At 33.0% G+C, this 14,326-nt stretch overlaps 1 protein-coding gene across 1 annotated transcript in view; it reads right to left on the bottom strand.

Moving 5' to 3' along the window:
• Positions 1-14,326, bottom strand: part of LOC120771243 (maternal protein pumilio) — a 436,886-nt gene that overhangs the window by 224,731 nt on the left and 197,829 nt on the right. The window lies entirely within an intron of this gene.

The following is a 14,326-nucleotide window of genomic DNA, read 5'->3' on the forward strand; positions in this document are numbered from 1 at the left end:
TCAACGCTTGTATCTTTCAATAAAAGCGGAGGCAGGCAAAACAAAAGAGGGTTACCAAGTAGCGGAAGAACTACTGATTACAAACCTAGACATTTGTGCCGCATAAAAAGCATGGCAAACAGTTATAACCTAACCGAATGTTGCAGCTCATATTATGTAAATGGATATTGAGGAATTGCATTAAAGTTTTACTATTTCAATGCAATTCCCCAATGTAAAATAAAATTGAAGAAAATTCCAATAAAAGGAAACTTGCATAAAATGTAGTGCAATGAAATGTGAGCCAACTTTGTACTGCCCGCAGCTCGACACTCTGACTCCCGAGCAACTTTAAAGAACTGTGCTTTTAGCTAGAAGGAAAATAATAAAACAAAAAATAACAAAATGGAGTGAAGTTAAGAGAGAATACAGAAATCAATCAGCTCGAATTCAATTCAAACCGGAAAAGTTAATGAAGACAAACTATAGACAAGCACGGAGACAAACCCCGATAGCGACAAAGTGTATAAGAAGGGCAGGACAGAAGACAGTTGAAGAGTTGATGGCTGACCAAACCACTTTAGCACGAATGTAAATGAAATTGAAGTAGAGCAGATGTACCAACAGCAGCAGGAAGTCAAATGTCAAGCTAACAATGATAAAGCAATTTAAAAGCGAAAAAATCATATTCGGTGAGATGCAAGCAAAAAAAAAGAGGAGAAAACATGAAGCCATGCACAAAAATGCAGGGAAACTGAAGCAAAATTTAAAGCTTTAAAAAAGCTTTTTTAAGCTTTGATAATTTATAGTAATTATAATTTCTTATAGAAAATTTACGCAAACATTTCCAAATTGGTTCGCACAAAACACTAAAGAAATGCTATAAATGTAAACTCATTATCACTGAAAGTAAGCTGAAGTTCAAAGGCAATACCACATTGGCAAATCAGGCCGAGGGAAAAGCATACACCCTTTATTGAAAATGCCTCAAACGAAATTGGGTCAATTAAAAAATAATCGACGCTTTGCATAGCTTGCATAAAAGAGTATTCACCTTGGCGCGCCCTTTCGCTTCAGCGCCTGCACGTATGCAACATACAACAGTAGCTAACTGACTGCGAAGTTATTAGCAGCAAAGCGCTCTCAGTGCTGGCGGCGTAAACTAATACCTGGCAACCACGAAATTGGCTTGAAAAAGGTGTTCGAAACTTTTTCAATTAAACTTTTTTCCCAACGCCTTTTTCGCAACCGTACTGTTAGAAGACTAAGCTACGGGTTGGATGGCGACTAGAAAATCAACAGACAACAGCCAGACCAACGGAGCTGTGACAAGCGTGACAGACTTGCCGCCCACTAGGAGGAACAGAAGGAAAACAGCAACAACAACTATGTGTTTAATAAAAAAGTGAACAAATTGAATTTTGATCGATAAGAAAATTTGCGCGCACACGGAGTGGCAACGCCCGGCAGCATGCTGGAGGATGCTGGCCAATTTGAGACACACGAGAAGCTGTTTCGTCTAGCTACTTTTGCTAAGTTTTGTAGCTTGTACATGGTCGGCAAATTTGGCTCATTAAAAGCGCATGATGGTAGACATTTGAAATGTTATAAAAAAAATATTTGAAAAAGGAGGTGTTGCACGAAGTCAGGAAATACGCATAATTAAATTGGAATTACCGACGGACATTTTTATATACAAACATTGTATCTTAAGGCTCCGTGAAGCAAATAGGCAAAGAAGGTCTTTCATTTATTTTATTCTTGTGCTAGCAGCTTGATCTGCCTTCAACTTTATTGGATCTTAAATGCTGCGAAATCCAAATTTCCTTTCCAGGTTAAATGGAGTAAGCTTTTTAGTCGACTGCAGTTTGATTTCTAGTCGATATGTTCCGGTTGATTGTATCAAAATCTCGTTTCAAACATAACTAAGCCGGGTCCAATTTGTTTTCAGATTTTTTTTAGCGGATTGCTGTCGATATCATTTCGGTTGATTATGTCTAGATCTTGCTTCAGAATATGTCCGAGTCAACCTCTTTTTCTTCTGAGGATTTCGGTCTACAGGGCGTATGGTTTGTGGCCATATGAATTACAGCCGATAGCGTTCCGGCTGGATCTCGTCTCAGAACATGCTCAAGCCAACCTTTTTTTTTGAACATTTCGTATCACAGGGGTTGTTGGTTTTTTCCTTGTTGATTCTAGTTGATATCGTCTCGGCTCATTGTGTTGGGATCTCGTCTCATAGCATGCCTGAATCAACCTCATTTTATTTAAGGACTTTCGATCCAGAAGGTGTTTGATTTGTGGTCTTGTTTACTTCAGTCGATAGCCTTCCGGGTGATTGGGTCTGGATTTCGTCTCAGAACATGCACCAGCCAGTTCCATTCTGTTTTAAGAATTTTTCCCTGTGAACGCGTGTTCGATTTGTGCGTCACCAAAAGTCCTTTTTGCAGTTGGTGATGCGGATTGCAACTTTAGGATATCAGATACTACGAGATTACATGTTCTGTAGCCATATAAAATTGGGTACTTAGAAACGGAATTCAGTACTTTCATTTCGAATGAACTCCAGACAGCACTCAGGGCGCCGAAAGCTTGCTTGGTCTCTTTTATATGGTTGGTGATGTCTTCCTTTCATCAGCCAATCGTAAATGTAATACTGACCAAGTAACAAAAAGATTTCGAGTTCTACTTATACGATCAAATTGGAAGTTCTGTGTATGGCTGGTGTTGATACGCAGTTCTGGGGTTTTGTCGAGGTTAGACCTAATTTCGCTGCAGTTTTTTTGAACTAAAACAAGTTTTTTTTTCAAATGAGCAAAGGTGACTGCGATTCACAACCACTTTTTTCGTGGATCTTGAAACTTTGATTCCTAAAATTGAATTCAATTTTGAAGTGTGTGTACACATTACACCAAAACTCGAGGTTAGCAGTACATTTATTGCTTAGGTGAACCTACCTAAATACATTCATTTTTCATAATTTCATTTAATAAATGTCTCAGCGGTCATAAAGCATATAAATTCGACCGTGTTTCCTTACTGAAAACCTGTGATTTGCACAAACCGTTGCATTAAGTTTCACCAACTCATTACAGAAATTGCTCGCGGCATACACGGTTGTGTGGCAATAAGAGAGAAGACACACTGCGACCCGCGACCAATTAATGCTTCAATGCAACATTCCACGCCCCGGCCACCGCCTGGCCAATGCTTAAATGCAACGTTCCACAACAATGGTATGCAATTTAACGCAATGGGTTGACTCATTTGTGGCAAATTGCCGCTGTGTGCAACTGCAACTTCAAATGAAGCGAACGAAAGCGGGCCAAGCCAACAATCATAGAGAGAGAGAGAGGGAGAGAAATGAAAATTGCACAGCCGTAAAAGTGAGTGAGTGCATATGCAATTGTCACTGAAGATGCAAATAAATGGAAAATCAAAAGTAAAATCAAATGAAGACAAACTACAAGAAAAGTAGAAGAAAAATGAAGGAAATTAAAATTAAAAGATATACTAGATAATAATGCCATATGAATGAGCAATCAGTGCCACACATTCATACATATGTTGCTCGTGCGTTTATGCGCCACAATGGCTGCAGCAATGATGCCGCAAGCTCACCGAGGCTTCGACAATGACGCAGCACAGAAATGCTTGGTTTTGCATTACAACAATAACAAAAATAATAACAACAACTATAATAAAAACGACAATAAGACAACAACAAATATCAACAGAAACAACTATTACAAAAACAACAACAACAAGATAAAAACAACAACATGCCAAAGTAACAACAACAAGAAAAAACAACAACTATAACAAAAAACCAAATATAACAAAAACCACAATGACTAAATCAACAACAAGAAAACACAACAACAACACCACAGTAATAAACAACAACAACAAGAAAAAAACAACAACACCAAAATAAAAACAACAAGAAAAAAACAACAACAACAACAAAAGCGACCACGACAATTAATAATAACAACAACAAACGCGTATACAACGCACCAGCGCACAAAAGCGAGTTCAAAATAAAAAATCATATCATCAACTCAACGAAGCGAAGGAGCACAGCGGCAATAATAACATGCAACATAATTGAATTCATGTTTGAAAATTACAATTTGCAAATGGCAAAGCAAACATAAGGAGTCAGCCAAGAAAGTCACAAGCCAACCGCTGCACGCTGTGTGCTGTTTATGAGCAACTTGCCACAACATGGCAGCAACAAGTGTAGCGGCGGAGAGCACGTGCGTTAAAGCAGTTGCAACGGCAGCAGGAGCAAGTGCACTTTGCTACAGTTTTCATACATACTTACACACACATATACATACATACATATGTATATGCGAATGTGAAAAAATACGGCAGGAAATCAGTGCCACAGCGTACGGAATGCGAGCAAGAAAAAAAGTTAAACAAAAAAATAAAAATAAAAATGAAATGACATTGCAACAAATGTGAATTGCGCGCTTTACAATGAAAGCTTGCTGCCAATTTGCAACGCAGCAGTGACAGCACACACCGACGAAGATGAATAACGCACACGCACCGCAGCACACATACACATGCACATAGGTAAGTGTGTGCCTAGATAAGCTGGCGCAGCAACTTCGCCTGCCAATGGAACACCACGCTGAACTACAAATAAAATAATTCCCGTAATTTTTTATTGCCACTCATTGCTGCAGCTGCTGCTGTTGTTGTTGGTGGTGGTGGTAGCTTGAATGCTGCAGACGATTGCACCAGTGTTGCCAAAGTGGTAGCACACATATGCATAAGTACAAGTGCCAGCTACTTTGTAGACATGTATTTATGGCGTGTGGGTAATGGTTGTTTATAGAAGGTAAATGTTGTGCGTCCCGCAGTGAAGGAAGCTGCGTGCACAAATGGCTGCGCTGACATGCAAAAACGCGTTTAGCTTAGTTTTCTACTCATTCACGAAGCAATTAGGAAGCGAACATTAACTTTTTGATCAATATACATATGTATGTATGTATGTATATATATACGCATATATAATATATCATCAAATAAAGTGGCTTATTAAGCGTAATGTGAGTACATGGCGAATACAATTAATTAGACACCGAATAGGGTATATTATGTTTGTAAAACGCTAATTTAAACGACGGAGCCTTTATAAAATATACATATGTATATAATGATTAAGTGTGATGAACTGAGTTTATTTAGCGATGTTCGTCTGTCTGTACATATATATGTACGCGAACAAGTCCCGCAGTTTTTGAGATATCGCTCAGAAATTTTGCACACACTATTTTCTAATCAAGAAGCAGCTCATTTGTCGGCAATGGCATTATAGGATACAACTGTCATACAAACTCAACGACCGGAATCAAGTTTTTGTATGCAAAACTTCTTTATTTGTAAAGATATTTTTATGAAATTTTTCATAGATTATTTTCTAGATCCGCGCTACACTATCTGAAGAAATTTTCCGGATGGCACCACTATAGCATATAGCTGTCATACAAAACGAGCGACAAAAATCACATTATTGTATGAAAAACTTTTTTATTTGAAAAGATATCTTCACGAAATTTGACATGGATTATGAGCTAACACGACTTTATAAATTGCGAAGAAATTTTCCTGATCTGACTACTATAGCATATAGCTGCCATACAAAACGAGCGACAAAAATCACATTATTGTATGAAAAACTTTTTTATTTGAAGAGATATCTTCACGAAATTTGGCATGGATTGTTATCTAACGCAACATTACAAAATTCGAAGAAATCTTCCATATCGGACCACTACAGCAGGTAGCTGCCATACAAAGTGAAGGTCAAAAATCAAGTTCTCATATGAAAAACTTTTTATTTGACGAGATATTTTCACGAAATTTGGCATGGATTGTTTATCTAATGCAACAATACAAAATCCGAAGAAAATTTCTGGATCTGACTTTTATAGCATATATGTATTTAGCTGTCGTGCAAAGTTAACGCTTAGCATAACACCTGTAATTTCTTAATACAGCTTTTAAGGCCTTGCCTCCACATATTTGTGTGCTCCTAAATTACATATACATACATAACACATATGTACCTATACTATATAGTAAAATGCTAACAATTATACATACAAATGCAACACATTAATTACCACATCAAACCATTTTATCGTTCTTCTGAATACTCTTAAAAAGATGGCGTGCACATCAAACTTACCTGAAAGACAAAGAAAAAAGAAAAAGTTAGATATTGTTCAAAAATATACAAACAATGCTTTAAACATAATTTTAATATAGTTTTATCCAAATATATAAATTTGTATTTCGTATTTGTTTTTGAAATACTAAAAAAAATTAAAAAAAAAAAAAAAATAAAAATAAAAAAAAAAAAATAAAAAAAAGAAAATAAAAAAAAAAAAAAAGAAAATAAAATAAAATAAACAAGTATAAGAAATAAAAAACATACAAAATAGTAATAAAAAAATAATAATAAATAAAAAACATACATAAAAAGAAAAATAATAAAAAATTAATAATAATAATAATAATAATAATAATAATAATAATAAATAATAAAAAAAATAATAAAAAAATAATAAAATAAAAAAAAAATAATAATAAACAAAAGACAAAAAAATAAAATAAAAAATATACAAATATTTTATAAAATATTAAAAAAAAAAAAATAAATAAATACAAAATTCTTGATTTATTATTGTGTCTCTTTACAGCGAGTAGTTACGGAAACCACCAGTTGGGAATGAGTAAGTCACCAAGCCTTAGCTTTTGCTTGAAAATTGTTATTAACTAGTGCCAAACGAATATCTTAAGGGTATAATTGCAGAAGAAGAGTAGTATCTTTATATACCACATATTAGAACATATATGTATAAGTAATTACTTTTAGCACGATTTTATTACTCATAGACTCGTTTTGGTGGCTTTTAGATACGAAAGTGTACAGATAGTCTCTGCAAGGGGCATGCTTTAAGAAAAAGAAATGTTTTTACCATATAACAATATCAAAAAATATCCTTTTTGTTCATAAAAAAACTTTCAAAATAAAAAAATTTTATTCGGATATTTCATATCGGACAACTATGGCACATCGTATGTAGCTGCCATAGATGGCAAATGGATATAACCACTTAGGAGAACACAACGCCGCTGAAAAACTATATGAGCATTATTGTTATTACTTTGAAAATTTTGATATTTAAATTTAATTAATTCAATTTATTGTCGAATATTATAACTAACATTTTGAATTTTTCAAAATACAACAGGTTTTAATCAGCCAAATAATATAACAAGTCATTAAAATAAATTTTTATTTTTATATACGAAAATTTTTTTTTAATTCATACAAGCATGCCTACAATGTGTATCAGCGCAATCATAATATAAGGCAACATTTCGCATATACACACATACATATGTAGGTATGTAATACAATCTTAAACGAATATAACAAAATTCTACATTTTGAGAGGCATCAACTCACAAGCAGAGGCTGACTTTGACGTTGTCGATATAGACAGGGAAGTAGAATGGGATAGCCAATTAAAACAGTTATTTGATATATCAACTCGAAAATGTGTTGTTAGAAGTTTAAAACAAAAATACACGCGAAAAAGAGAAGCAAGCAAAACTCTGCACACAGCACTCTGTGACTGAGACTGAGTTCACACATAACGATTTTTGTCGTCAAAAATGATTTTTTTTTTAGAAATACGGAATGATGCTTGAACGAAAAGTTTGTGTTATTCGTGCTGCTCTGCGGCACATAAAAAATATGGTCTGTTTGGGACATAAGAAGTTAAGTGTGGACAAAATTTCGGGAAAGAAAATAATTTAATGTTTAAAGAATAAAATTTAATGTGCAGAATAAAAGTGAAAAAAAAATCAAAAAAATTGGTTATTTGAATTTTTCACATACATTTTGAGGTTATGTGAAAAAAGTCTGTATACAAATTTTATAGATATTTTAATTATCTACAATATTGTCATATAACTTTTTTCTCTAGGACTCGTAGTTTCGCCGAAAATCGAGATCAATCGTTTCTAACCTTAAAAAACTGATATGAAAGCGAATGCAGGCATTATGCGACCGAATTTGCCAAATTTATGTCGCGTTCGTGTACTTACAGTGGGCAACACTAAAAGCGTATTTCCCCTGTGTAAACCCAGTCTAAGCATGAGTGCGTTGTAAAACATTTTGCATTTTACTTTTGTGCTGCAAAGACTGTAGCATGCAGCAGCTGCAACAAGTTCATAAACTATTTTTTCACTTTTTCTAACATTTTGTTTTCCTTATTTATGCCTACAGCAGATAGACAAGTTTACTGTTGAATGATGAGTACATAATAAAAACGATGAAATATGAAAAGCAACAGTCTGGGCAAGAAGGAGCAAGAGCGTAGCGGGGAAAGAGCGGACAAGTTTCTCAAGTCAATATTATATCACAAGTAGTAGAAGAAACTCAGTTTTCAATGCACACAACACACACACACGCACAAATGGATTTGAGCACAGTTGAGCGGACAATTCAAATGAACAACAGCAAAAGGCAAGCTAAGTAATTTCCGCAGCAAACACGAGCAACGCGCAGCTCAACAACTCCAAGACGAAGTTCAGCGCGCGGAGCGGGCCAGGGAAGCGTAGGAAGTACACTTTGAAGTCTCAAAGTCAAAGTCAATATCAAATGCAGCGCATGTGGCAAGCACTTAATTGTTGTTGTGGTGCAATAAATAGTACAACTACTAGCTGTGCGTATAAGCAATTAAAGGGTGAGTCAGAAAGAAAAAAATGTTTTAGTGTTTAAGAATTTGTGCGCTGTTGCCGGAAGTTGATTGCGACATTTTTTTTTATTGATTTTAGAAAAACAATGAAAATTTTTCGCCACAAAATTCTCGATTTTTTTTCCAAAGATATTTTTGTAGATAAAATCGACACCTAAAATGCAAAATAACGGAACACTTTTCATAAGTTTACAGACGAAAGAAAAACGTTATAATAGAAAGCACGCATATTGCTACAAAATTTGAGTTTTGGTTATAAAATGCTTATATATTGGTTATATGTTGGTTATATATTGGTTACATAGTGGTTATACATTGGTTATTTATTGGTTATATCTGACAGCGGTAGCTGAAAATTTTATGCTACATATGCATATGAAATATGATATAGTGAATCGTAATATGTCGCATCTGTACATACTTTTTAGTTCCAAGCATATACATATTAATTTATGCATAGCACCCTGTATAACTAATTTATAACCCCATCGTTGAGAAGTTCGTTGTCTGCTTTTATTGTGGTTGTTGTTATTTTACACAAATTTCAAAAAAAAACTCCTGCAGCTAAATTATCTATGTTGAAAAACATGCGCCGCAACAAAGTTGCATGCAACAAGCTGCATAAATATGCTGACAACAAAGCCTATGTGAGTTGCGCGTTTTGTGGCATATAAATAGAAATATAGTGCATTCATTCATGCTGATTTTATGTGTAAGTATACATTTGTATATAGATTTTCCATTTGGACGCTAAAATTGCAAATGAACTGGGAACTGTTCACTTAAAACGGAATGATGCTTAGTCGTGCCACAGTGGCAGCAGCAATTACAAAAACAGCAAAAATTAGTGTTGCATAGTGGTTGGCAAGCAGTTGCAGCGTGCGTGTACCATATATCAAAAATGAATATAAAATATATATGTAAATGCTCAGCGTGACGAGCTGAGCCGATTTAGCCATGTTTGTCTGTATATATACCAACTAGTCGCTTCGTTTTTGAGGTATCGTTCTGAAATTGTGCACACGCCTTTTACTCACTATAAAGCTGCTCAATGCTCAGAACCATCAATATAAAACCATTACATCATATAGCTGCCATACAAACTGAACGATCGGAAACAAGTTCATGTATGGCAAACTCTTTTATTTCACGAGATATCTTCACGAAATTTAGCACAGCTTATTCTTTAAAGCAGCGCTATGATCTCCTAAGATTTTGTTTGAATCGGACAATTATGGCTTATAGCTGCCATACAAACTGAACGATCGGAAAAAAGTGCTTGTATGGCAAACACTTTTCTTTGACGAGATGTCTTCATAAAATTTGGTAGAGATTATTATCTAAAGCATTGCTACAATCTCCGAACAAATTGTTCAGATCGCACCACCACAACATATAGCTACCATACAAAGTGGCTGTACAAATTCAAGTTCTTGTATGGAAAACTTATTTATTTGATAATATATCTTCACCAAATTTGGCATGGATTATTGCTCAAGACAGCGCTAACCTATTCTAACAAATGGTTCAGATCGTACCATATAATATATAGCTGCCATACAAACTGACCGCTCAAAATAAGATATAACTTGGCGAACCGCAAAATATGACGTTGACTTATTTTTAAATTGTTTATCCAAGCCTCTGTAGGCACTAAATAATAAAAAAAAAAACATAGTAAGGAAAAATGACACAACTCAACTTTACAAAACACGACGAATAATGTGTGAAAAATATAGCAAAATTACTTTTCTTATTTATTTTTCACGCAACAAAATTGCGTTGCCTACCATAATTCATTTATTTTTACATGCATTCTGTGCATTTTTAAAATTTCGACAGCTTCACGCACGCAGCATAAGAGAGCGCTATATGAATTTTCCAAAAGAGTGCGTTCGCCACAGCACACGACGCCACGCAGCAAATGCAGTTCACTCAGAAGTACTTAAAAAAAAAAAACACATTTAACACAACAACAATACACAAAGTTATATGTATTTACAATGCGGCAACACGTCCGCCAGCTTGCGTGCAATAACGCATTGCAACGCTCTAGAAAGCAATTTCATGCAGCGAAAAATTATTGTCGAGTGCGTGTTGCATGCAGCCATGGCGCAGTTGCATTAGAAACGCTGCGCAAACAGCAGCAGAAAGTTAAGACAAAAATGTGAAGAAATACTTTTTGCATTTTATTTGCTGCAAAAGTTGGTTGGAAAAACAACAGCGCAGGCACAAATCAACTGAGAAATTATACAATAACAAATATTTACAATTTACGGCGTTCAGTGAGCATTGCCAACCGCAAGCAAAGTTGGCTATTTTGCGTGGAAACAAATGAAAGAAATGTGTTTGATGCAACGTATCAAGCAGTGAAGCCACATAATTACGTTTTTTACACAATTTGTATACTACTTTGTTGCACAGCGATTGCTGTGGGCATTTGAGTACATTTATGTACCTTTTCGCCGCCACTTTTTCTTATGTAATGCATGCGCCTGCAGTTGCATTAGTTGGTCGCAGAAATAAGTGTGAAGACATACGAGTATTAGAATGCATGTGTAAGGGTGTGTGGCAGAGCACACCTGTTAGCATAAAAAGTTATTAATTTGTCCGAACCGCCGATATCGAACCACTATAGCATGTAGCGGCCATAGATGCTGCATGATTCGAAAAAAGTGCTTATATGGAAAACTTTTTCATTTTACGAGTTATCCTCACGAAATTTGGCACAGTTTTTTTTTATCCAAGGCACTGTTACAATCTCCGAAGAAACTATGGACATCGTTTCACTTTAGCATATAGCTGTCATATAAATCGACCGAACAAAATTAAGTTCTTATGCAGAACTTTTTTATTTGATGAGATATCTGCACGAATTTTGGCAAAGATTTTTATTCTAGTCAGTGTTGCAAACTCCGAAGAAATTATGAATATCGGACCATATTAACATATAGCTGTCATACAAACCAACCGATTGAAATTAAGTTCTTATATAGAAAACTCTCTTATTTGACAAGATATCTGCATGAAATTTGACACAGTTTTTTATCCATGGTAGTGTTGCAAACTCCGAAGAAATTATGAATATCGGATCACTTTAGCATATAGCTGCCATACAAACCGACCGACAAAATCAAGCACTTGTATGGAAAATTTTTTCATTTGACCAGATATTTGGAAGAAATTTGGCATGAGATATTGCCTATAGCAATGCTGCAATCTCCCAAGAAACTGTTCAGATCGGTTCACTATACCATACAGCTGCCGTATAAGCCGATCGATCAAAATCAAGCACTTGCAAGGAAAACGTTTATTGAGCAAAGTTTATTATTGTTATTAAGATAAATAAAATTTATAAAAAAAAATAAATGAAAACAAAAGCAGCAACATATTTTTATGACCACATGTCTCATTCATGATTTAATTAACACATAACTATATGGTATTTATATATTTTGTGTCTACATATAAAAAGTTGCAACGAACTTTAGGCGATATTTCCGCATTCATGAGCAGACAATGCAAATCAGAGCAGCGCGTGCATATGACAAACCAAAACATAAAAAGCATAAATAAAATAAATAAATAAAAGAATTCAGCAATATGAATATGATGGCGTGTATACAACACACACATACATACATATGTTTGAAAAAATAATAATGCAGAGCAGCTGAAAAACATAATAAATGCGAAAAATCAAACATAAAATAGGTGAAAAAATAGACAGCAACAAAAGTTATTAGTTTGTTTTATTTGCTGCCGCATAAAAAAGTCGCTGCATGCAAATGACACACACAGATATATGAATATGGATTTCGCGCACTTGTGTGTGGGTCAAAGCATCCGCATAAAATTTTAAGCAACAGCTGTTTGACAGCAAAAAACAAAGCTAAAACAATACAGCTGAAATATTTTTACATTCAAATTGGCGAAAAATTGTCAAACTAGTTGTCAATCCGTACCGCTGACGCGATATTTGATATAAAATATGTTTTTTGTTTTTTACTTTTTTAGCTTTTCAACAGCTTTCATTTGCAGTCGCTGCATGGCGTGAAAAGCACAAAGAAGTTAACGGCAACATAGCGCAACGAAAAGAGGTGGAGTTTAAAATTAAAAGTATGAAAACATTCCACCAAAATCATGAAAAAGTATAAATAATTGTTGTAGCTGGCAGTGAAATATGCGTTTGTATGGGGATAAATATATTGCAGTTCGTTTGAAAGCAGCGTAATGTGTTTCACTGTGATTTAAGCGACTGCAGAAATCATTAAACTAAATATAAAAACAAAAATTAAAAATCAGCATAACTGGGATAAGAAATTTAAGTTTGAGCCTGGCAATCAAAATATTTTGTGCGGAATAAGCGCAAAAACACAAAAGTAATTTTCAAAACTGTTAAAAAAAAAATATAAAAAATAAAAAATAAAAAAAAAAACAAAATAAAAACAAAATAAAAAAATTTAAAACAAAATTATAAAAAAATAAAAAATAAAAACAAAATAAAAAAAATTAAAATAAACTCAAAAATACAAATACAAAAAAGTAAAAATAGTAAATAAAACATAAAATTCAGAAATGAAATTAAAAAACACGAGAAAACAAAAATAATAAAAATTTCGAAAATATAAAAATAACTTTACAAAAAACAATAAATAAACAAATAATATACAAATAATAAAAAAAATTCAGAGAATTAAAATAATTTCGAAAATACAACAATAAAACAAAAAAAAAAACAAAAAAGATAAAAATAACATCAAAACTACTAAAATAAGTAAAAAAACAAAAATAATAAATAAATAAAATATAAAATTCAGAAAATTAAAATAATTTCTTAACACAAAATCAAAACAAAAAATGATAATTTCGAAAATATAATAAAAAAAAAAATAAATGAATAAATATATAAACAAAAAACAAAGCCAGGAATTTAATGTAACTACACAAGAACAAAAATAAGTTAAAAAAAATTAAAAAAAAATTAAAAACACCAATTAACTAAAAATAAAATTCAAAAAATTAAAATAACTTCAGAAATACAAATTTAGTGTTTAAAAAAACTACAAAATATTAAAATAACACAAAAATAAAATAACTTCAAAAATACAAAAATATATCTTCTTCTTAATTGGCGTAGACACCGCTTGCGCGATTATGGCTGAGTTATAGCCAAGTTAACAACAGCATAACAGAAATACATAAATAACAAAAATTATTATAACAAACAAGAAAAAATAAACATAAATAATAAATAAACAAAAAAATAAAATTTAAAAACTTAAAATAAAATAACACACAAATAAAAATAACCTCAAAACTTAAAAAAAAAATGAAAACAGTAAATAAGTAAATTTCTGAAAATTACAATAACTTAAAAAAAAACACAAACCAATTAAAAAAATAACCACAAAAATTCAAAAATAAGTAAAAAAAAATATAAAAAAATTAAATAAAAAATCAAAAAAAAACATAAAGAAATATATAAAAAAATTAAATTAAAAAAATAAAATAAAATAAAAATAAAACTAAAAAAAAATAAATAAAATAAA

The sequence above is a fragment of the Bactrocera tryoni genome, chromosome 1 (genome assembly GCF_016617805.1).
Source record: "Bactrocera tryoni isolate S06 chromosome 1, CSIRO_BtryS06_freeze2, whole genome shotgun sequence".
Classification (NCBI taxonomy): Eukaryota; Metazoa; Arthropoda; class Insecta; order Diptera; family Tephritidae; genus Bactrocera; species Bactrocera tryoni.